Here is a 24002-nt window from a genome sequence, read left to right as displayed (position 1 = left end):
AGTATCTTAACAGGAGCTATAGCATGAAGACAAAAGAACACTTGAAGCAACTCCGCAAAAAGTTTATAGAAAAGCGCAAGTCAGGAAATTGATACAGGAAAATTTCCAAGTCGCTGAATATCCCTTGGAGTACAGTTAAGTCTATCATCAAGAAATGGAAAGAGTATGGCACAGCTGTAAATCTGCCTAGAGCGGGCCATCCTCAAAAACTGAGTGACCGTGCAAGAAGGGGACTGGTGAGGGAGAAATATAAGATGATGAGAGGCATTGATCGTGTGGATAGCCAGAGGCTTTTTCCCAGGGCTGAAATGGCTAACACGAGGGGGCATAGTTTTAAGGTGCTTGGAAGTAGGTACAAGGCGGATGACAGAACTAAGTTGTTCTACACAGAGAGTGGTGGGTGCGTGGAATGCACTGCCAGCGATGGTTGTGGAGGTGGATACAATAGGGTCTTTTGAGGGATAAATGGAGTTTAGAAAAATAGAGGGCTCTGCAGTAGGGAAATAGTAGGCAGTTTCAAGAGTAGGTTACATGGTCAGCACAACATTGTGGGCCAAAGGTCCTGTAATGTGAGATAGATTTCTATGTTCTTGGTCATGCTAGGGTCGTTCCTGTCATATACATGCTCGTAGCTTGTTAAGCAGCCTTATGTGTGGCACCTTGTCAAAGGCCTTCTGAACATCCAACTACACAACATGAACAGTGAAGACATGCAAAACATTTATTCAGTTCATCCCCTATTACTACTTCTTCAGCATTGTTTTCCAGCAGCTCGATATCCACTCTCACCTCTCCTTTACACTTTATGTATCTGAAGAAATATTTAGTATCCTCCTCAATATTATTGGCTGGCTTACTTTTGTATTCCATCTTTACCTTCTGATTGACTTTTTTAGTTGCCTTGTGTTGCTTTTTAAAAGCTTCCCAATCCTCTAACTTCCCACTGATTTTTCCTTTATTAGCTGCCCTCTCCGGCTTTTATGCTGGCTATGACTCTTCTTGTTAGACACAGTTGCTTCATATTTCCTTTAGAATACTTCTTCCTCTTTGGGATGTATATATCCTGTTCTTTCCGAATTTCTTTCAGAAATTCCAGCCATTGCTGCTCTGCTGCCATCCCTGCCAGTGTTCTCTTCAACTCCAATCAAGTGAACTTTATTGTCGTTTAACTGCATAAATGTATATAACATATATAATGTACGTAGAAATGAGACAACGTTTCTTCGAACCAGGGTGTAAAGTGTCCAACACACTTAAGGGAAATAACACACAGTTCAAAGGGAATAGAATATAAAAGCCTTTGAGGAGACTGTTAGATAGGGACATGGAGCTTAGAAAAATAGAGGGCTGTGCGGTAGGGAAGTTCTAGGCAGTTTCTAGAGTAGGTTACACGGTCGGCACAACACTGTGGGCCTGAGGGCTGTAATGTGCTGTTGATTTTCTGTTTCTATATATGGTGTAAGCCAAACACACACCATCCTTAACGTAAAAGGTGGTGGTGGCTGCATCATTTTGTGGGGATGCTTCACTGCTGCAGGGTCTGGAAGGTTTGTGAAGGTGCTGGTAAAATGAATGCAGCAAAATACAGGGAAATCCTGGTGGAAAACCTGATGCAGTCTGCAAGAGAACTGCGACTTGGGAGAAGATTTGTTTTCTAGCAAGACAACAACCCCAAGCATAAAGCCAAAGCTACACAGGAATGGCTTAAAAGCAACAAAGTTAATGTCCTAGAGTGGCCAAGTCGGAGTCCAGACCTCAATCCAATTGAAAATTTGTGACTGAACTTGAAAAGGGATGTTCACTCATGATCCCCATGCAATCTAACTGAGCTTGTGCAGTTTTTTAAAGAAGAATGGGGAAAAATTGCAGTGTCCAGATGTGCTCAGCTGATAGAGACCTATTCACACAGACTCAAGGCTATTATTGCCACCAAAGGTGCATCTACTCTACTAAATACTGATTTGAACGGGGTGAATACTTGTGCAATCAATTATTTTGTGTTTTATATTTGTAATTGATTTCGATCACTTTGTAGAAATCTGCTTTCACTTTGTCTTGATCAGTGTCAAGAAAGCCAACTTAACTCCACTGTGATTCAATGTTGTAAAACTAAAACATGAAAACTTCCAAGGGGGGTGAATAGTTTTTATAGGCACTGTATGTATATTAAATAGTTAAATTAAATAAGTAATACAAAAACAGAAATTTTGCAAGGTAGTGTGGTAGTGTTCATGGGTTCAATGTCCATTCAGAAACCGGATGACAGAGGGGAAGAAGCTGTTATACCACCAGGTTCAGGAACAGCTACTACCCCTCAACCATCAGGCTTTTGAACAAAAGGAGATAACTACACTCATTTAAGGACTCTTTTATGTTGTTATTTCATGCTTATTATTTATTGTTATTTATTCATATCTGCATTTGCACAGTGTGTTGTGCACTGACCCTGTTTACAGTCACTGTTCTATATGCTCACAGAAAAAGATTCTCAGGTTGTATTGCGGTGGCCCATCAGCGGCAGGAGCAGGCCACAGCGACGAGGTTTGTCACAGATCAGCAACGTTTGTTTAAAAGGAGAGCTTCGTGGCATTCAGGGTCATTCTGGTGGCACAATCAGTGGCAGGAGCAGGCCATAGCAACAAGGTTTCTCGCAGTTTAAAAGTAAAAAAGGGATGGCCATTGTTGGGGCAGAGTAGGCCAGTGATGAGAGTAGAAGTGTCAGGCTTCGGCTCAAAGAGGCATTGGCTCTGGGTTATCTTCTGTTAAGGTTCCCTTTTTTCTCTCTTGCTGTACCTGGCTGTTATGTGTTCTCCATACTGGATATCGGAGTCCTGGGAGACCCAGAATCTCCCAGGGAACTAAATCTGCGTGAAATACGTGTAGCTACAGCACCTTGAGACTATGTTAAGGATCTGGAGCAGCAGCTGAATGTCCTTCAGCTTGTACAGGAGAGTGGGGAGATAATTGATCAGAGTTACAGGGAAGTAGTCACCCCTAAGTCGCAGGAGGTGAGTAGCTGGGTGATTGTCAGGAGGAATGTAAATGTGAATAGGCAGTTAGTGCAGAGCACCCCTGTGGCTATTCCCCTCAAAAGTAAGTATACTGTTTTGGATACTGTTGTGGGGTATGGCCTCCTTGAGGAATGCCACGGCAGAGTACTGGTACAGAGCATGGGTCTGTGACGCAGAAGGGAAAGAGGGAGAAGAGGGTTGTGGTAGTGATAGGGAAGTCAATAGTCAGTGGAACAGACAGGAGGTTCTGTGGACGTGAATGGGACACCCGAATGGTATGTTGCCTCCCAGGTGCCAGGGTCAGGGACGTCTCAGATCGCGTCCATAACATTTTGGAGAGGGTGGGAGAGCAGCCAGATGTCTTGGTACATATTAGTACCAGTGACATAGGAAGGAAAGGCAAAGAGCTCCTGAAAAGAGAATTTAGAGAGCCAGGCAGAAAGCTAGCCAGCGTCATGCAGCAATAAGGGTAGAAAAAGGATGATTTGGCAGATTAATGTGTGGCTGAGATGCTGGTGCAGTGGGGCAGGGCTTCAGGTTCTTGGATCATTGGGATCTCCTGGGGGAAGGTATGACTTGTTCAAAAGTGATGGGTTGCACTTGAACCCAAGGGGGACCAATATTCTCGCGGGCAGATTTGTTAGAGCTGTTGGGGAGGTTTTTATCTAATCTGACAGGGTGGAACTGGAGTGAAGGGACTCAGGATAGGAAGGATGGTAAAAAAAAAAGCAAAGATTGCATGCTGTCAGACTTAATATAGGGCAGGCAGATGATGGGACAAAATTGTAGCTATCAGAGTGAGTACCAGTGCATTAGGGATGCAGAATCAAGAAGGGTAGCGAATACAGTACTCTTAAAGTGTTGTATCTCAATGCACAGAGTATAAGAATTTAGGTGGATGATCTAGTTGCACTATTACAAATTGTCCGGTATGATGTTGTGGCCATCACTGAATTGTGGTTAAAGGATGGTTGTAGTTGGGAGCAGAATAGCCAAAGGTACATGTTGTATCAGAGGGATAGGAAGGTAGGTAGAGGGGATGGTGTAGTTCTGCTGGTGAAGAATAGCATCAAACCAGTAGAAAGATATGACATAGGATCAGAAGACGTTGAATCCTTGTGGGTTGAGTTAAGAAACTGCGACGGTAAAATGACCCTCATGGCAGTTATATACAGGCTTCCCAACAGTAGCTGAGATGTGGACCACAGATTACAATGGTAAGTACAATGGCGTGTCAAAAGGGCAATGTTATGATAGTCGTGGGAAAATTTCAACATGCAGGTTGATTGGGAGAATCAGGTTGGTAATGGATCTCGAGAGTGAGTTTGTTGAATGTCTACGAGATGGCTTTTTAGAGCAGTTTGTCATTGAGCCTACTAGGAGATCAGCTATACTGGTTTGGGTGTTATGTAATTAAGTGGAGGTGATCAGGGAGCTGAAGGTAGAAGAACCCCGAAGCGACAGTGATCACAATATGATTGAGTTCAACTTGAAACTTGATAGGGAGGAAGTGAAGTCTGATGTAGCAGTGGAGTAAAGAAAATGACAGTGGTATGTAAGAGGAGTTGGTCAAAGTAAATTGGAAGGAGCTGCTGGCAGGGATGTCAGCAGAGCAGCATTGGTGTGAGTTTTTGGGAAAAATGAGGAAGGCGCAGGATAGGTGTATTTCAAAAACAAAGAAATACTCAAATGCCAATATAGTATAACCGTGGCTTACAAGGGAGGTCAAAGCTAATGTAAAAGCAGAAGAGAGGACATACAGCAAAGCAAAAATTAGTGAGTAGACAGAGGATTGGAAAGCTTTTTAAAAACCTACAGAGAGAAAGTAAAAGAATCATAAGGAAGGAAAAGTTGAAATATGAAAGCAAGCGAGAAAATTCAAAAAATCTGAGATGCAAAGGGACTTGGGAGTCTTTGCGGAGAACACCCTAAAGGTTAACTTGCAGGTTTGAGTTGGTGCTGAGGAAGGCAAATGCAGTGTTAGTATACATTTGAAGAGGTCTGGAATACAAGAGCAGATGTGGTGCTGAGGTCTCACCTTGAGTGTTGTGAACAGTTTTGGGCCCCTCATCTATGAAATGATGTGCTGGCATTGGAGAGGGTTCAGAAGGATGATTCTGGGAATGAAAGGGTTATTTTACGAGGGAAGTTTGATGGCTCTGGGTCTGTACTCGCTGGAACTTAGAAGGATGAGGGAGGGGAATCTCACTGAAACCTTTGGAATGTTGAAAGGCCTAGACCAGGGGTAGGCAGCATATTCCGGCCCGTGAAGGTATTTTGACTGGCCCACGAGCAAATATTAGGAAACTATGCTTATACGGCCCATGAGCGATTTTTCCTTATTCTGAGTGTTTCGCACGACCACATTGATGGACATGCATGGCATCTTGTTACACTGGCCCCAGGTTCTGTTTTCTTCCAAACCAAACATTGGTCATATACGAATGACGGGAAGATAGACTACCTTATTAATATGTATTAGATACACTCCATGCACGCACAGGTTTTCAGATGGGATCATTCAAATTTGTAAACAGAAACAGCGTCAATGTGTTTTAACAAGAAATCCACGCTAAATATCCAGATACTTACATGTGCTTGTTGAATAACTCGCGTTTCGAAATAAAATTGAAGAAAAAAATTCCAATGGCAATGAACGCAAAATGCAGGAAGGTAGACACTGAGTGCCGAAATTTCCAAGACACTTGGACACTCGATAACTTCTTCATTGAGCAAGCTGGGAAACCAGTTTGTCTGATTTGCCTGGAAAATGTTGCTGTGAAGAAGCTGGCAAATATCAGGCGACATTACGAGACCCGCCATAGTGGAAATTTTAACAAGTTTACTGGGCAAGCAAGGAAAGATGAAGTTGAGCAAATGAAGGCTAGTTTTGGAAAATAAACATCATTTTTTCCCCAAGGAAAGCAGTGAAAATGAAGGAAATACCTGTGCCAGCTACGAAGTCTCAAAACGTATTGCAGAAAAGATAAAGCCTTTTACAGATGGAGAGTTTGTCAAAGAATGTTTACTGGCAGTGGTGGATATTGTTTGTCCTGAAAGGAAATCTTTATTTGCATCTATCAGCCTGTCAGCAAGAACGATCACAGGGCAACTTGAAGAAATGTCAAAAAAGTAAAGCACAAGATCTAGGCAGTTTTGTGAATATGGTCCAAGAATTGAGAAAAGAGTTTTCATCTTGTTTTGCTGATTTTCGCTTACATGCAAATGAGTTCAAGCTGTTTGCTACTCCATATGATGTGGAAGTGGACACTGCATCAGAAATTCTTCAAATGGAATTGATTGAGATGCAGTGTGATGATAGATTGAGATTGAAATTTCATTCTGAAGATGTGTCAGTGCTTGACTTCTATAGAAAATATATTCATCTTTCCTAACTTAGTGGACCATGCAAAAAAGATGGCATCATTGTTTGGCAGCACTTATCTGTGTGAGCAATTATTTTCAAAAATGAAGCACACCAGGAACCATTTGAGAACAAGATTGACTAATGCCCATCTGGATGATGTTTCGCTCTTGGCATCAACAAATCTGACACCCAGTATTGAGAAGTTTCAAGCAACAAACAGCATCAAGTTTCACATTGATTTATCCACTGTTTGCATTAAAATGTTCTTTTTTATTACACTTAATTTACCACCATTGACTGCATCATGTTCATACGTTTTATGTTTAAGGATTCTTTGTGTCCTTTTAATAGATTCAGAAGATGCCTTGATTGGAATAAATTGCAACTAAACTGAGTTCTTTGATTACTAATTGGCATCCTTGGTTAAGCACAAATGATGTATTTAAATGGATAATTTCCATATTTCAAGTTCCTTATGGCATTTATCTGGCCTACTGTCCGCTGATTAATACGCGATCTGGCCCACAGAGGCAAAAAGGTTGCCGACCCCTGGCCAAGACAGTAGATATGGAAAGGATGTTTCCCATGGTGGGGGACTCTAGGACAAGAGGGCACAGCCTCAGGATAGAGAGGGGTCCATTTAAAACAGTGCTGCAAAGAAATTTCTTGAGCCAGAGGGCGGTGAATTTGTTGCCTGATTGTGTGTTCAGGCATCTGTACCTCCTTCCTGATGGTAACAATGAGAAGGGAGCATGTCCTAGGTGGCTGGAATCGTTAATGATGGATACTGCCTTTCTGAGGCAGCGTTCCTTAAAGATGTCTTGGATACTATGCAGGCTAGGACCCATGATGGAGCTGACTAATTTTACAACTCTCTGTAGTTTACTTTGATTTTGTGCGGTAGCCCCCAATATCAGATGGTGTTGCAGAGAGTCAGAATGCCCTCCACAGTACATCTGTGCTGGATGGTGAAATTGCAATGAGGGAATCTGAAATTGGTAGGGTTAGTAAGTTATGGGCATGCTCTGATGGTGCTGGAGATGTGGTGACACTTGCGAGATGCCCCCAGCACATGCTCGGACTACTTTGACCATTGATGCATAAGACACATTTCAGATAATAGATGAGCTTTATTTGTTACATGTACATTGAAACACAGTGAAATGCAATGCTTGCATCTGATGTATTTTAAGTGTAGGTTTCGATGTACATGTGATAGACAAATGAAGTTATTCTTGAAATATAGATGAGAATTAACTTTGTTCATTGTCAAATGTACATGCATGTAGAGGTGCAATAAAAAACATAGCATTTATAAACATACAGACATTACTTTGTCATTCTGTTGTTAAGGTGCTGGGAGTGCGCACCTCAGTGTCTTTCCCCCCCAAGTATATTCTTGTAAAGGGTTGGCTTTATGGTGCCCTTCCCACCATGCACAGTGGAATATTCCATCTCTTTAGTAACGGGGATGTGAAAATATGTTTATGTTGTTTGTATACTGTATTTAAAGTAGCTACTTCTGTTTATTTTGTAGTGTGATTGTAACTACATTGTGGGTGCATCATATTTTAATTCAAAGTTGAAAGTAAAATTTATTTCAGAGAACATACAATCCTGAGATTCTTTTTCTGCGGGCATACTTAGCAAAGCTATAGAAAGGTAACTGAGTGTAGTTATTCCCTTGTGAGTCCTGAGGTACTTCTACCTTCTACCTGATGACAGTAGTGAGAAAAGAGCATGGCGTGGGTGGTGAGGATCTTTGATGATTGATGCTGCTTTTCTATGGCAGCGTTTCATGTCGATGTTCTTAGTGGGTTTGACCCATGATGTACCGGGCTGAATCCACTACCTTTTGTAGGATTTTCTGCTGAATCAAAGATGGCATGTCCTCGTGTCTAAAAAACATAACAGAGCTGATTGCTGTCAGTAGCTGGAAGAGATCAAGCTGCCAGGAGTTCACACTGGAAGTAGTGGGGACCTATTCTGGTAGATATCTTTTGTAAATATTGGTAGAATTCTTTTTTCGATTCTTTTATAAGATTGATTTTTTTTGACTCACTGAGTAAACACCCAGGCACAAAAGTGCGAAACGACTCCAACCGTCTCTTCTTTAGTCAAAACCCACATATACGTAACAGTTTGTATTCAGTTGTAGTCACTTCCTCATAGGAAGGATGTGGAAGCTTTAGAGAGGGTGCAGAAGAGATTTACCCGAATACTGCCTGGATTAGAGAGGAAGACAGATTGACTGAGAAAGGACTTTTGTCTTTCGATAGAAATAGGATGACAGGTGACTTTATACAGGTGTACAAGATGATTAGAGGCATAGATCGAGTGGATAGCCAGAAACTTTTTCCTAGGGTGAGGAAGAGTGATTTGAGGGAAGTATAGCAGGGATATCAGAGCTAGGTTCTGGAACTAGAGGTGGTGGTAGAGGCAGATACATTATTGACATTTAAGACACTCTTAGATAGACACATGGATGATAGCAAAATGGAGAGGTTTGAGGAAGGGAAGGGTTAGATTAATCTCAGAGTAGGTTAAAGTTTGGTATAACATTGTGGGCCGAAGGGCCCGTACTGTGTTGTACTGCTGTATATATGTGGTAGTTGTCATTCAAGATAGAAGGATCCTGATATTGGTTGTGGAAAATTCATGAGGGTGCACTTGAGCAGTTGTGGTTAGACTGGTTACTGAAAACAAAAGATCTAATGTCATCCAACATCTTTTGCCCATCAGTTTAATATGATGTCCTTTTATTAGGACATTATTTTGCATTCTTTTGTTGTCTTAGAACATTGAACATTGCAGCACAGTACGGGTCCTTCAGCCCACAATGTTGTACCAACCTTTTAACCTACTCTGAGATCAAGTTAATCCTTCCCTCCCACACAGTACTCCATTCTACCTCATAAGAGATGGGTTGGCATTGGAGAAGCGTGCGAGAATAAAGGCGTTAACATATGAGGAACATTTGATGGCTCCAGGGTTGTACTTGCTGGAATGGTGGGGTGGGGGGGGCGGGTGGTCCCATTGAAACCTATCGAACGCTGAAAGGCCTAGAGGGAGCGGATGTGGAGAGGATGATTCCTGTAGTGGGCAAGTCTACCACCAGAGGACACAGCCTCAGAATAGAGGGACATCCTTCTAGAATGGAGATGAAGGGTGATGAATCTGTGGAATTTGTTGCCACTGACAGCAGTGCAGGCCAGTTCATTGGGATTATTTAAAGCAGAGGCTGATTGGTTCTTGATTAGTCAGGGTGTCAAAGGTTATGGGAAAAAGGCAGCAGAATGAGATTGAGAGGGATAATAGATCAGCTATTATGGACTGCCAGAGAAGATTTGATGGGCTGATTGGCCTAATTCTTCATCTGTGTCTTATGTTTGTACACTTAAATGTACCTGCCTCTGCCAGCACCCCAGCAGTGTGTTCCACGTACCTACCACTCTGTGTAACTGCAAACAACAGAAAATTTGCAGATGCTGGAAATCCAAAGTAATACACCCTAATGCTGGAGGAACTCAGCAGGGCCAGGTAGCTTCTATGGAAAAGGGTGAACAGTCGCCATTTCAGGCAGAGAATATGAAGGGTCTCAGCCAAAAGGTTGACTGTTCACTCTCTTCCTTAGATGCTGCCTGGCCTGCTGAGTTCCTCCAGCATTCTGTGTGTGTTACTGTCTGTGTAAGAAACCTACCTCTGACATCCATCCTATACTTTAAAATTATGGCCCCTGATATTAGCCATTTCTGCTCCAGGAAAAAGTCTCTGGGTGCCCACTTGATTTACGCTTTTTGTACATTTGGGGTTTTCCCTTCTTGTACCTCAATACACTGTTAAATGAATTGATCTCTATGAACAGTATGCAGGACACACTTCTTACTGTACCTTACCCAGATATCCCACCTCTCCCGGAAGTTCTGGGAGTCTCCCGCATATTGATAGTTGCTCCCTGATGCCTGGAAATTATATACAATATCCCGGAAATAGATTTTTTTGAGAAAGAGAGGGAGAGGGAGAGTGAACGTCCATGTCAGCGTGGGAAGAAGATCAACTCCTCTAGTTTGCAAATGACGGTGGGCTGAAAAGTATGTTTGACATAACATCCTTGCCGGCATTCTGGATCAGAGTCAAGGCTGAATATCCTGAGATTGCCATGGAAACACTGAAAATGTTGCTTCCATTTCCAATGTATCTCTGCGAAGTGGAGTTTTCTGCAATGAATGCAACGAAAGCTAAATTGTGGAATAGACTGGACATAAGGAACCCCCTTTGAGTATCACTGTCTCCCATCACCCCTCCATGGCACCATCTTGTTGCAGGGAATCAAGCCCAGGGCTCCCACTGATTCAGCGATATTGGTGTGTTACAATGATTTTATATGTTCATACGAGGAATATATGCGCTGTGTTTAATATCCAAATGTTACTTAAAATGTTATGATGCTATTGACTTATAATTGACTTCTCACTATATTCATGCGAGGAAAATATGCGCTGTGTGTTTAATATTAAATTCATTAGATAAACCCTTTTAAAAATGAAATTGAGTGTATTAGCCACTTATAAGTGATTTGTAGTTGACTTATTACCTATATTCCGGTCGTGATTAACACCCCTGCCCCCCACCGTCGGCCGGTCCGCAAAATATTGTCAATATTAAACCGGTCTGCGGTGCAAAAAATGTTGGGGACCCCTGCTAAGTAGACCTATCAGTTTTCTCTGTGGGCGGGCTTTACAGTCGACCTCAAAAAGAATGACAGTGTTGCTCGCTGCACTGTTTGCAACGGTGACTTTCCTATTGCCCATGGTGGGTTAAAATGTAAAAGACATGTTGAGGTGAGTTTAACAGGTGTCATTCGTTCATTAGCATAGCTAACATTATTTAAACTAGCTGGCTAGCTGCTAAGGAGCTACACTATTGATGTCCTACGTGATGAGGCCAAACCCCCTGTAGACTTGCTTAATCCCTCATCCATGGAGAACTCCAATACAGTAAATCTGTTTTATGCACTCTAATTCTGTTTGATTTAGGAGCAGAGTGTTGAGTTTAATGTAAATTTAATTTCAATGTACTTGTGCTGCACTGAGATTCATTTTCTTGCAGGCATTCAAAGTAGAATAAGGAATACAATCAATCTATTCATATCAGATGTGTTATGTATTTATATTTATTGTTTTTTATCCTATTGAGTTATTTTTGTTCTGCATCAGATCCAGAGTAACAATTACTTCATTCTTCTTTACATTGTGTACTAGAAATGACATTAAACATTTTGAATTTGAAAATACAATCGAATCAATGACAAATTACACACAAAGGTGGACAAACAACTAATGCACAACAGAAGACAGAAAGTGCAAATACTAATAATAAATGAATAAGTAAGTAAATAAGCAGTGCTGGTAACGTGAGTTGTAGAGTCCAACTTAAGATGTAGAGACTAAGTTATTCCACTGTTCTTACAATGTCACCATCTCTCTCCAGGTTGTCGCTGAGTCCTGTCCTCACTTAACCTCCTTGCGACTGACCAACTGTAACGATATCTCATCTGATGTCTTTGAAGCGCTGGCCACCCATTCCCAGAAGCTGGAAAGTCTGAATCTCCAGCACTCAGTGGTAAGGTGTTCGTAAGTTTTTTGCAGCTGAGTTGTGAATGAATTCCCCGTTATTTATTGAGAGATACAGTGCGAAACAGGTCCTTCCACCCAATGAGCCGTGCCACCATAAGATATAGGAGCAGAGGTAGGCCATTCGGCCCATCGAGTCTGCTCTGCCATTCAGTCTTGAGCTGATCCAATTCTTCCAGTTATCCCCACTTCCCTGCCTTCTCCCCATACCTTTTGATGCCCTGGCTAATCAAGAACCTATCTATCTCTGCCTTAAATACACCCGGTGACTTGGTCTCCACGGCCTCTTTTGGCAACAAATTCCACAGATTCCACAAACCCTCTGACTAAAGTAATTTCTCTGCATCTCAGTTCCAAATGGATGTCCTTCAATCCTGAAGTCAAGCCCTCTTGTCCTAGACTCCCCTACCATGGGAAGTAACTTTGCCATATTTAATTTGTTCAGGCCTTTTAACATTTGGAATGTTTCTTTGAGATCCCCCTCCTCCATTCTCCTGAACTCCAAGGAATAGAGGCCAAGATCTGCCAGACGTTCCTCATATGGTAACCCTTTCATTCTTGGAATCATTCTCATGAATCTTCACTGATCCCTCTCTAATGTCAGTATATCCTTTCTAAAATAAGGAGCCCCAAACTGCACACAATACTCCAAGTGTGGTCTCACGAGTGCCTTATGGAGCCTCAACATCACATCCCTGCTCTTATATTCTATACCTCTGGAAATGAATGCCAACATTGCATTTGCCTTCTTCACCACCGACTCAACCTGGAGGTTAACCTTTAGGGTATCCTGCACAAGGACTCCCAAGTCCCTTTGCACGACCATACACTTTCCAATGCTGCATTTCATTTGCCACTTCTTTGCCCATTCCCCTAAACTATCTAAGTCTCTCTGTTTCCTCCACCTATCTTTGTATCATGGGCAAATTTAGCCACAAATCCATTAATCCCATAATCCAAATCATTGACATACACCATTAAAAAACAGTGGTCCCAACACCGACCCCTGTGGAACTCCACTGGTCACCAGCAGCCAGCCAGAATAGGATCCCTTTATTTCTACTCTCTGTTTTCTGCCGATCAGCCAGTGCTACACCCATGCTTGTAACTTCCCTGTAATTCCATGGGCTCTTATGTTGCCTAATGTGCGGCACCTTGTCAAAGGCCTTCCGTAAATCCAAGTACACCACATCTACTGCATCTGCTTTGTCTACCCTGTTTGTAATTTCCTCAAAGAATTGCAGTGGGTTTGTCAGGCAGTATTTTCCTTTCAGGAAACCATGCTGGCTTTGGCCTATCTTGTCATGGCTGATTGGAGCTGAGAGGCAGCAGCACTGTCCAGTGTGTCATCGTACACCTTGAAGAGTGAAGAATTAATTTTCAGTTTCACCTTGGTGAGACATCAACTCCTGGTTTTCTGTCCATAGATGCTGCCTAACCTGCTGAGAATTTGCAGCACTTTTGTGTTTTCTTTGTTCAATTTCCTCTCCAGTCAGACTCCTCCTTTAGCAGTGAGACCTCTGTTGGTCAGGGTCGACCATGGATGTTGCCAGGGCAGCTCAGTATGGAGAAGAAGCTGTTGTCCATGTAGCAAGCTCCCCCCTTCCATGCATCTGATGAACTCAGATTGGCACCAGCAGCACTGCAGATATTGCCAGTCAGTGTTTTTATTTTTTATTTTAAATCTTTTTATCAATTATTATTGAAAATTCACAACAAAAAATACATTAACATAATCAAGTCAATATATCAATATGTATAAGAGTCAAACTATTAACCAAGCTAAACAGTATATCAATAATAATAATTTTAAAAAACGTTAAAGCTACTTTTTTTGAAAAAAGAAAGAAGGAAAAAAGAACCCCTACTAACTAAAACAAAAAAACCCCAGCTAACAAAAAAAAATGAGGAAAAAGACCCCATTTGGAGCACAAACCCGGAGCTGTACGCTATAAAAGCTTCTATTAAAAAAAAAGACATCAATCCGCCAACCAAATCTATTTACCCAAGAATCATAAGGGGACCATCTTAATTAACTCAAATCAAATGATAGTAGCAGGCAAAAGAGCCCCACCTTTTCTCAAAATCCAATCGAGGATTAAAAGTTCGACTTCTGATTTTTTCCAAATGAAGACATAGCATCACCTGAGAGAACCATTGTGTCAAAGTGGGAGCAGAAGCATCTTTCCGTTTTAATAAAATAGCCCTTCTAGCCAATAATGTAACAAATGCAACTACATGTTGGTCTGATATAGAAATACCATGAATATATTGAGGAATTATACCAAACAAAACTGTCAATTTATTAGGTTGTAAATTAATTTTTAAAGCTTTAGAAATTGTAGAAAAAATAGATTTCCAAAACTGTTTCAATACAGAAAGGCCTTTGACAAGGTCCCGCATGGGAGGTTAGTGAGGAAAATTCAGTCGCTCGGTATATATGGAGAGGTGGTAAATTGGATTAGACATTGGCTCAATGGAAGAAGCCAAAGAGTGGTAGTAGAGGATTGCTTCTCAGAGTGCAGGCCTGTGACTAGTGGTGTGCCACAGGGATCAGTGCTGGGTCCAGTGTGATTTGTCATCTATATCAATGATCTGGATGATAATGTGGTAAATTGGATCAGAAAATTTGCTGATGATACAAAGATTGGAGGTGTAGTGGACAGTGAGGAAGGTTTTCAAAGCTTGCAGAGGGATTTGGACCAGCTGGAAACATGGGCTGAGAAATGGCAGATGGAGTTTAATGCAGACAAGTGTGAGGTATTGCACTTTGGAAGGACAAACCAAGGTAGAACATACAGGGTAAATGGTAAGGCAGTGACGAGTGCAGTAGAACAGAGGGATCTGGGAATACAGATACAAAATTCCCTAAAAGTGGCGTCACAGCTAGATAGGGTCATAAAGAGAGCTTTTGGTACATTGGCCTTTATTAATCAAAGTATTGAGTATAAGAGCTGGAATGTTATGATGGGGTTGTATAAGGCATTGGTGAGGCCGAATCTGGAGTATTGTGTTCAGTTTTGGTCACCAAATTACAGAAAGGATATTAATAAGGTTGAAAGAGTGCAGAGAAGGTTTACAAGGATGTTGCCGGGACTTGAGAAACTCAGTTACAAAGAAAGGTTGAATAGGTTAGGACTTTATTCCCTGGAGTGTAGAAGAATGAGGGGAGATTTGATAGAGGTATATAAAATTATGATGGGTATAGATAGAGTGAATGGAAGCAGGCTTTTTCCACTGATGCAAGGGGAGAAAAAAACCAGAGGACATGGGTTAAGGGTGAAGGGGGAAAAGTTTAAAGTGAACATTGGGCGGGGGGGGCTTCTTCACACAGAGAGTGGTGGGAGTGTGGAATGAGCTGCCAGACGAGGTGATAAATGTGGGTTCTTTTTTAACATTTAAGAATAAATTGGACAGGTACATGGATGGGAGGTGTATGGAGGGATATGGTCCGTGTGCAGGTCAGTGGGACTAGGCAGAAAATGGTTCGGCACAGCCAAGAAGGGCCAAAAGGCCTGTTTCTGTGCTGTAGTTTTTCTATGGTTTCTATGACCAAAACATATGTGCCAATGTAGCTATCACACTGACTATTAACATTAGGAAATAGAGGTACAATTTTAAATTGAATTAACGAATGACTGGCGCAAATCGAAGAAGCATTAACCAGCTTCAAAATTCGCAACCAATCCTCTGTTATCAAGGTCATGTTAAGCTCTCTTTCCCAATCTTGCTTAATCTTAAATAGAGGATAATTATCCTGTTGTAATAGTAAATTATAAATTTTCCTGATGAAACCTTTCACTAAAGGGTTCATTTTTAAAATAGTGTCTAACAGGTCAGAATCTTGTATATATGGAAAATTACTTAAATATTGTAAAAAATGTCTGACCTGAAGATATTGCAAAAAGTGTGAGTATGAAAGAGAGTATTTAGTTACTAATTTCTCAAAGGACATCAATCGGCTTTCTTGAAACAAATCCATAAAGGAATAAATTCCTTTTCCTCCAAAGAGAAAAGGTAGGATCACTAAGTGAAGGTTTAAATAAATAGTTTTGATAAATTATACTAGGAAGGTTAAATTTTTTAAGATTAAAAAACTTACGAAACCGATACCAAATTCGTAATGACTGCTTAATCATAGGATAATATATTTAAAATAGAATTTTTGGCTAGTTGTACAGGTAAAGAAGCTCCTAATAACAAACTTAAGTAAAATTGTTTCACAGCTTTCAATTCCAAGTCAACCCATGGCGGTCGTTCATTTTTATCGGTCCAATATAACCAAGAACACGCATAGCGTATATTAACTGCCCAATAATACATTCTTAAATTAGGCAAAGCAAGACCTCCATCCTTTTGTAATTTTTGTAAATGACATTTTCCTTGGTCTTTTATTATTCCAAACAAAAGATGAAATAATAGAATCAATCTGATCAAAAAACTTCTTAGTTAAAAAAATAGGAGTATCTTGAAATACATATAAAAATTTTGGTAAGATCATCATTTTAACTGCATGAATTCGACCAACTAACGGAAGTGTAAGGGGATTCCATATAGAAAATAATTGCTTCATAAAATCCACTAATGGAACTAAATTAGCTCTATAAAGGTCTCCATAATTTTTAGTGATGATAATACCTAAGTATTTTAAAGAATCCGTAACTTTAAAAGGAACATCATATATAAAAGCAGAATCATTTAAAGGAAATAATTCACTTTTATGCAGGTTTAATTTATATCCTGAAAACATTCCAAATTCACTTAATAATTTCAATAAACTAGGAATAGATTCTTCAGGATTCGAAATACAAACTAAGAGATCATCAGCATAAAGGGAAATCTTTTGAATAAACCCATTTATGGAAATTTCTTGAGTATCCTTAGCTTCATGAAGTGCAATAGCCAAAGGTTCCAGCACCAAATTAAATAACAAAGGACTTAACTGATATCCTTGTCTCATACCCCGTGAAAGTCGAAAAAAGGGGGATCTACAATTATTAGTAATCACAGTGGCAATAGGGCTTTTATATATCATTCTAATCCACTTATTAAAATTAGTACCAAAGCTAAATTTCTCTAAAACGTTAAATAAATATTTCCATTCAACTCTATCAAATGCCTTTTCAGCATCAAGAGAAACAACACATTGGGGAGTTTTCGAGGGGGATGAGTTATATAGCATTTAACAGTCTCCGAGTGTTAGAAAAAGAATAACGGCCTCTTATAAAACCTGTTTGGTCCTGAGAAATAATTTTAGCTAGTATATTCTCCAACTGATTAGCCATTATTTTTGAAAGAATTTTGGCATCTACATTTAATAATGAGATAGGTCTATATGAAGCACAATCCGTAGGGTCTTTATCATTCTTAAGAATTAAAGAAATAGAAGCTTCATAAAATGTAGAAGGTTACTGTCCTAACAAAAAAGAATCTTTAAGCATTTCCAACATATAAGGAGTAAGCAAGTTTTCAAAGTTCTTATAAAATCCTGCAGAAGAACCATCTAGTCCAGGAGCTTTACCAGATTGCATTGAAAAAATAGCTTTCTGAATTTCTCTTTCAGTAAAAGGAGTATCAAGAATTTGTTGATCTTCAACAGATATTCTAGGAAAATCAATCTTTTGTAAAAAGGCATTCATTTTAGAAGGATCAGCTGGAAATTGAGATTTATAGAGTTCACTGTAATAGTCTTGAAAAATTTTATTAATATCTTCATAGTTACAAGCTAAACTGCCATCTCCCTGATGAATTTTTAAAAATTGTCTCTTAGCTCTAACTGCTTTTAGTTAGGATGCTAGTAGCTTATTACTTTTATCTCCAAACACATAAAATTTACTTTTTAATTTAAGCAAATTTCTTTCAATAGGATAAGTTAATAATAAATTATATTGTGATTGAAGTTCAACCCTTTGTTTAAATAAATCAATATTAGGAGAAACTGCAGAAGTGTTATCCAGGTCTTTAACCTGTTTTGAAATCCTATCCAACTCTATTTTTGTCTGTTTCTTAAGCTTAGACAAATAGGAGATTATCTGACCTCGCAAATACGCTTTAAATATATCCCATATAATCAATTTCGTCACATCTCCCGCATTATTAAAAAGAAAAAAATCTTTTATTTGAATCTCTATAAATCTGACAAAGTCCGAACTTTGTAATAAGTTTTCTGGAAAACGCCAAGGCAAGTTTACATTACTAACATCATTCAATTCAAAAGTTAAGCTTAAAGGTGCATGATCCGAGACAGCAATAGCATCATATTCACATTTCTGGACTTTGGACGAAAATTGGAAATCAGCTATAAAATAATCAATTCGCGAGTATTTTTTATGGACATGTGTGAATAAAAAGAATAATCTCTATCATTAGGATGTAGATTTCTCCAGATTTCTATCAAACCATAATCAATTAAAAAGGAATTAATAAGTGATGCTGAACAACTCAGAAGCTGCTGAGTGGTTGAACTCTTGTCAATCACAGGGTTTAAACAACAGTTGAAGTCACCTCCCATCAGCAGCTTATATTCATTTAAGTCTGGTAATAAACCAAATACATTTTTTAAAAAAGAAGGATCATCTACATTAGGTGCATATAGATTAATCAAGACAATTTTTCTATTACAAATTGTTCCTTTAATAATTAAAAATCTACCATTGATATCTGAGACGATATCTACTTGGATAAATAAAATATTAGATTTAATAAAAATAGATACTCGCTTTGTTTTATTTTGACAAGTAACATGATACTGAAGGCCCTTCCATGTTTTAAAAAATCTATTTTGTTCGCCCATTCTGATATGCCTTTCTTGAACAAAAATTATATCGGGCTGGAATCGATTAATAATTTTAAAAGTCTTCTCTTGCTTAATAGGGTGATTCCAGCCATGTACTTTCCAATTAATAATGTTTATCTGCCAGCTTGTACACCTTTCCATTCTGGCTCCTGCCTGCTTCCTTTCCTATCCTGATGAAGGATCTCATCTCAAAACGTTGATTGTTTATTCCTCTCCATAGATACTGTGTGACCTGCAGTGTTCCTCTAACATTTTGTGTGTGTGGCTCTGAATTTCCAGCATCTGCAGAATCTCTTATGATTTACAGTTTTCTTTGCTTTTTGAACAACATGTTATTGAGAAGATAAGAAAGGGACATGCAAGCAAAGTAATGAGATAATTAAAGTACGATTAGTCACGATCTAATTGAATTTATCTAATCTAATTGAACTGATGTAATTGGGTGCCACGGTAATGTAGCCGTTAGCATGACACTATACCAGCTCAGGGTGTTGGACTTCGGAGTTCAATACGATGTTCTCTGTGAGGAGTATGTACGTTCTCCCAGTGGAATGTGTGCATTTCCTCCCACAGTAAAAAGATTACCCGTTAGTAGGTTAATTGGCCTTTGTAACTGCTTTCTGGCATTTTCTCTGCATTGAGCGGCTAATCAGCAAGAGGTAGTACGTAAAAAGGGCTACCGTTCGATGTCTGCGTGCAAGCAGAGTGACTTTGGCTCATCAGGCAGGGCGAGGTAAAGGCTCTGGTTGGTTTCACTCTTACTGTTCTTATTTGTTCCTTCCTCATGTATTGGGCATAGTAGTTCAGTGACAGTGTTTTGTACTCTGTGTGGGACGTGGGAAGTCTGAACGTATCTGCACCAGGTGCACCGAGTTGCAGCTCCTGAGAGAACATGTTAAGGAACTGGAGCTGCATCTCAATGACCTTGGACTTGTGCGGGAGAATAAGGAGGTGATAGACAGGAGCCTGGAGGGAGGTAGTCACCTCTAGATTGTAGGAGACAGGTGAGAGTCAGGAGAAGGAGGGGAAATACACAGCCAGTGCAGAGTACACCTGTAGCCATTCCCCTCAATAATAGATATCTAACTTTAGATATTATTGAGGGGGATGACCTACTGGGGGAAGCCACAGTGACTGGGTGAATAGGTGAAGAGGAGATAGGTGAAGTGTTGATAGGAGATTCCATACATAGTCAGAGGAACAGAGACGAAATTCTGTGGGTGTTATAGAGACACCTAGGTGGGATGTTGCCTTCCTGGAGCCAGGTTCAGGGATGTCTTGGACTGGCTCCATGACATTTGCAAGAGTGAAGGTGAGCACCCAGAAGTCTTGGTACATATTGGCATCAATGACATAGGTAGGTAAGTTGAGAGGTCCTGAAGAGAGATTTTAAGGAGCTAGGTAGAAAGCTGAAAAACAGGACCTCCAGGATAGTAATCTCTAGATTGCTGTTCATGCTACGTGCCAATGAGGGTAAGAATAGGATGACTTGGCAAGTGAATGCGTGGCTGAGGAACTGATGCAGGGGACGGGGTTCTGACTTGTGGATCATTGGGATCTCTTCTGGGGAAAATGCAATCTGTACAAAAGGGATCGGTTACACGTGAACCCGAGGAGTCTGAGACTCTTGTGGCACCTTTGCTAGAGTTGTTCAGGAGGGTTTAAACTAATTTGGCAGCGGAATGGGAACTGGAGTATAGTGCTGAGGATGAGGTGCTTGGTTTATAAACAAAGCCAGTGAGTAGTGAGATTCCTAGCAAGGAGAGGCTGGTGATAGGGCAAAATTGCCGTCAACAGGATGAGTTGCAATGTAAGAGGCAGACAAAATCGAAAAGGGTGAATACAGGACTGAAGGTGTTGTCTATGAATGTGCACAGTATACGGGAATAAGGTGGATGAACTTGTAGCACAGTTACAGGTTGACATGTATGATGTTTTAGGCCTCACTGAATCATGGCTAAAAGAAGATTATAGCTCGGAGCTTAATGTCCAAGGATACACATTGTTTCAAAAGGATGGGCAAGAAGGCAGAGGGGGTGGCATTGCTCTGTGGGTAAAATATGAAATCAAATCATTTGAAAGAGATGACATAGGGTCAGAAGGTGTAAAATCTTGGTGAATAGAATGAAGGAACTGCAAGGGTAAAAAAGCTGTGATGGGAGTTATATGCAGACCTCAAACTGATAGAAAATGAAGGCCAAGGTCAACGTTACAATAGGAATGGGGGATTTCAGTATGCAAGTAGATTGGGAAAATCAGGTTGGTGCTAGATCCCAAGAGGGGGAATTTCTAGAATGCCTATGAATTGGTTTTTTAGAGCAGCTAGTCTGGACTGGGTGTTGTGCAATTAACCAATAGTGATTAGAGAGCTTAAGGGAAAAGAACCCTTAGAGGAAAGTGATCATAATATAATTGAATTCACTGTGAAATTTGAGAGGGAGAAGCTAAAGTCAGATGTATCAGTATAACAGTGGAGTAAAGGGAATTACAGAGGCATGATAGAGGAGTTGTCCAGAACTGATTGGAGAAGAACACTGGCAGGGATGAGGGCAGAGCAACAATGGCTGGAATTTCTGGAAGCAATTCAGCAGGCACAGGATATGTAGATCCCAAAGAGAAAGAAGTATTCTAAAGGAAAGATGACACAACTGTGGTTAACAAGAAAAGTCAAAGCCAACATAAATGCCAAAGAGAGGGTATATAATAGAACAAAAATTAGTGGGAAGTTAAAGGGTTGGGAAGCTTTTAAAAACCAACAAAAGGCAACTAAAAAGACATTAAAGAGGTAAAGATGGAATCAGAAAGTACGCTAGCCAAAGAGGATACCAAAAGTTTCTTCAGATGCATAAAGTGTAAAAGGGAGGGGGGAGTGGATATCAGAGCGCTGGAAGAATGGTGGTGGAGAGGTGGTAATGGGGGACAAAGAAATGGCAGACAAACTGACTAATTATTTTCCATCCATCTTCACTGTGTATGGTAGAAATTCCAGGAGTCAGGGTTCATAAAGTATGTGAAGTTACCATAACTAGAGAGAAGGTTCTTGGGAAACTGAAAGGTCTGAAGGTAAATGAAGTCACCTGGACCAGATGATATACACGAAGGGTTCTAAAAGAGTTGGCTGAAGTGATTGTGGTGAAATTAGTAATGTTCTTTCAAGAATCACTGGATTCTGGAATGGTTCCGGATGACTGGAAAATTGCAACTCTTCAAGAAGGGACAGAGGCAGAAGAAAGGAAATTATAGGTCAGTCAGCCTGACCTCAGTGGTTGGAGTCGATTGTTAAGGGTGTGGTTTTGGGGTACTGGAAGCATATGATAATAAGCTGTAGTCAGGGTGGTTTCTTCAAGGGAAGATCTTGCCTGACAAATCTGTTGGAATGCTTTGAAGAACTAATAAGCAGGATAGACAAAGGGGAATCGCTTGATGTTGTGTACTTGGATTTTCAGAAGGCCTTAAATCCATGGTACTACAGGAGAGATTCTAGCATAGATAATGCAGTGGCTGATAGGCAGGAGGCAAAGAGCCTTTTCTGGTTGGCTGCTGGTGAATAGTGGTGTTCCAAAGTGTTGGGACCGATTCTTTTTGTGTTATATGTCAATGATTTGGATAATGGAATTGATGGCTTTGTTGCAAAGTTTGCAGACGATTTGAAGATAGGTGGATGCGCGGGTAGTTTTGAGGAAGAAGAGGGGGTACTTAGACAGACTAGGAGAATGGGCAAAGAAAAGGCAGATGGAATACAACGTTGGAAACTGTGTGGTCATGCACATTGGTAGAAGAAATGAAAGGGCTGACTATTTTCTAAATGGAGAGAAAATTCAAAAATCTGAAGTGCAAAGGGACTTGGGAGTCATGTGCAGGATTCCATAAAGGTTAATTTGCAGGTTGAATCTGTGCTGAGGAAGGCAAATGCAACGTTAGCATTCATTTCAAGAGGACTAGAATATAAAAGCAAGGATGTAATGCTGAGACTTTATAAAGCACTGGTGAGGCCTCACTGGGAGTATTGTGAGCAGTTTTGAGCCCCTTATCTTAGGAAGGATATGCTGCAACTGCAGAGGGTTCAAAGGATGTTCATGATAATGGTTCCAGGATTGAATGGCTTACCATATGAAGAGCGTTTGATGGCTCTGGGCCTGTATTCATTAGATTCAGAAGAATGAGGGGTGGCCTAATTGAAATCTATCGAATGGTGAAAGGCCTTGATCGAGTGGATGTGGAGAGAATGTTTCTGATGGTGGGAGAGTCTAACACCAGAGGACGCAGCCTCAGAATAGAGGGGTGTCGGTTTAGAACGGAGATGAGGAATTTCTTCAGACAGAGTGGTGATTCTGTAGAATTCTTCACCACAGGTAGCTCTGGAGGCCAAGTCTTTATGTATATTTGAGGCAGAGTCTGATAGATTTTTGATTGGTCAACACATGAAGGGATGCGGGGAAGCAGGAGATTGATGTTGAAAGGAAAAATGGATCAGCCATGATGAAATGGTGGAGCAGACTTTATGGGCCAAATGGCCAAATTCTGTTCCTATTTCTTATGGTGTTATGTAAGTTGTGCTGTGATGAGGCTAGAGTTAAATGGGGGTTGCTGGGCACTGTGGCTCAAAGGACCAGAAGGGCATGTTCTGCACTCTATCTGTAAATAAGGAAAGAAGATTAGACAGGAATGTGGAAGCCAAGTCATGAACTAAAATTGAAATACAATTAGGCATAATCTAATTGATCTTCTGATCCTAGATCTTACGAAGGTAAAGAGGGTTTGAGGGGTCACGATTGATTGACTATCTCTGACCTTGCTTTGCAGGTTGACACAGCAGCAGTAGTCAGCTTTCTGGAGACAGCAGGTTTGAACCTCAGACAGCTCTTTGTGACGTACAGCATTCGCCCGCGCAACATCTTGAATGCCATTATGGTAAGGTTACCTTGTGCTCAGGGGGTGGGCAATGGGATGGAGTTGCAGGATCCCAGTATAATTGGGTTGTGCCATGGGAAGGAAGGGATGAACTGAGAGGACACCGGGGTTTCCTGCCTCTTCTTCCCCCCATTTGTGACATTTACCAGCAGTGTTGCAGATGAAGGGCCCGAAGTATTGTTGAGGTTCTCCACCACCTATTCCACAATCACTTTGACCCACTACCAACAGGAAGGAGGTACAGGAGCATCAGGATTAGGGCTGCCAAACTAGGTAACCACTTC

General features: G+C 40.6%; 1 pseudogene; it reads left to right on the top strand.

Annotated features, from left to right (window-relative positions):
* Positions 1–24002, top strand: part of LOC140185456 (F-box/LRR-repeat protein 6-like) — a 40981-nt pseudogene that overhangs the window by 5628 nt on the left and 11351 nt on the right.

This window comes from Mobula birostris, chromosome 20 (assembly GCF_030028105.1).
Source record: "Mobula birostris isolate sMobBir1 chromosome 20, sMobBir1.hap1, whole genome shotgun sequence".
Lineage (NCBI taxonomy): Eukaryota > Metazoa > Chordata > Chondrichthyes > Myliobatiformes > Myliobatidae > Mobula > Mobula birostris.
This window is presented reverse-complemented; position numbering and strand designations above follow the sequence as displayed.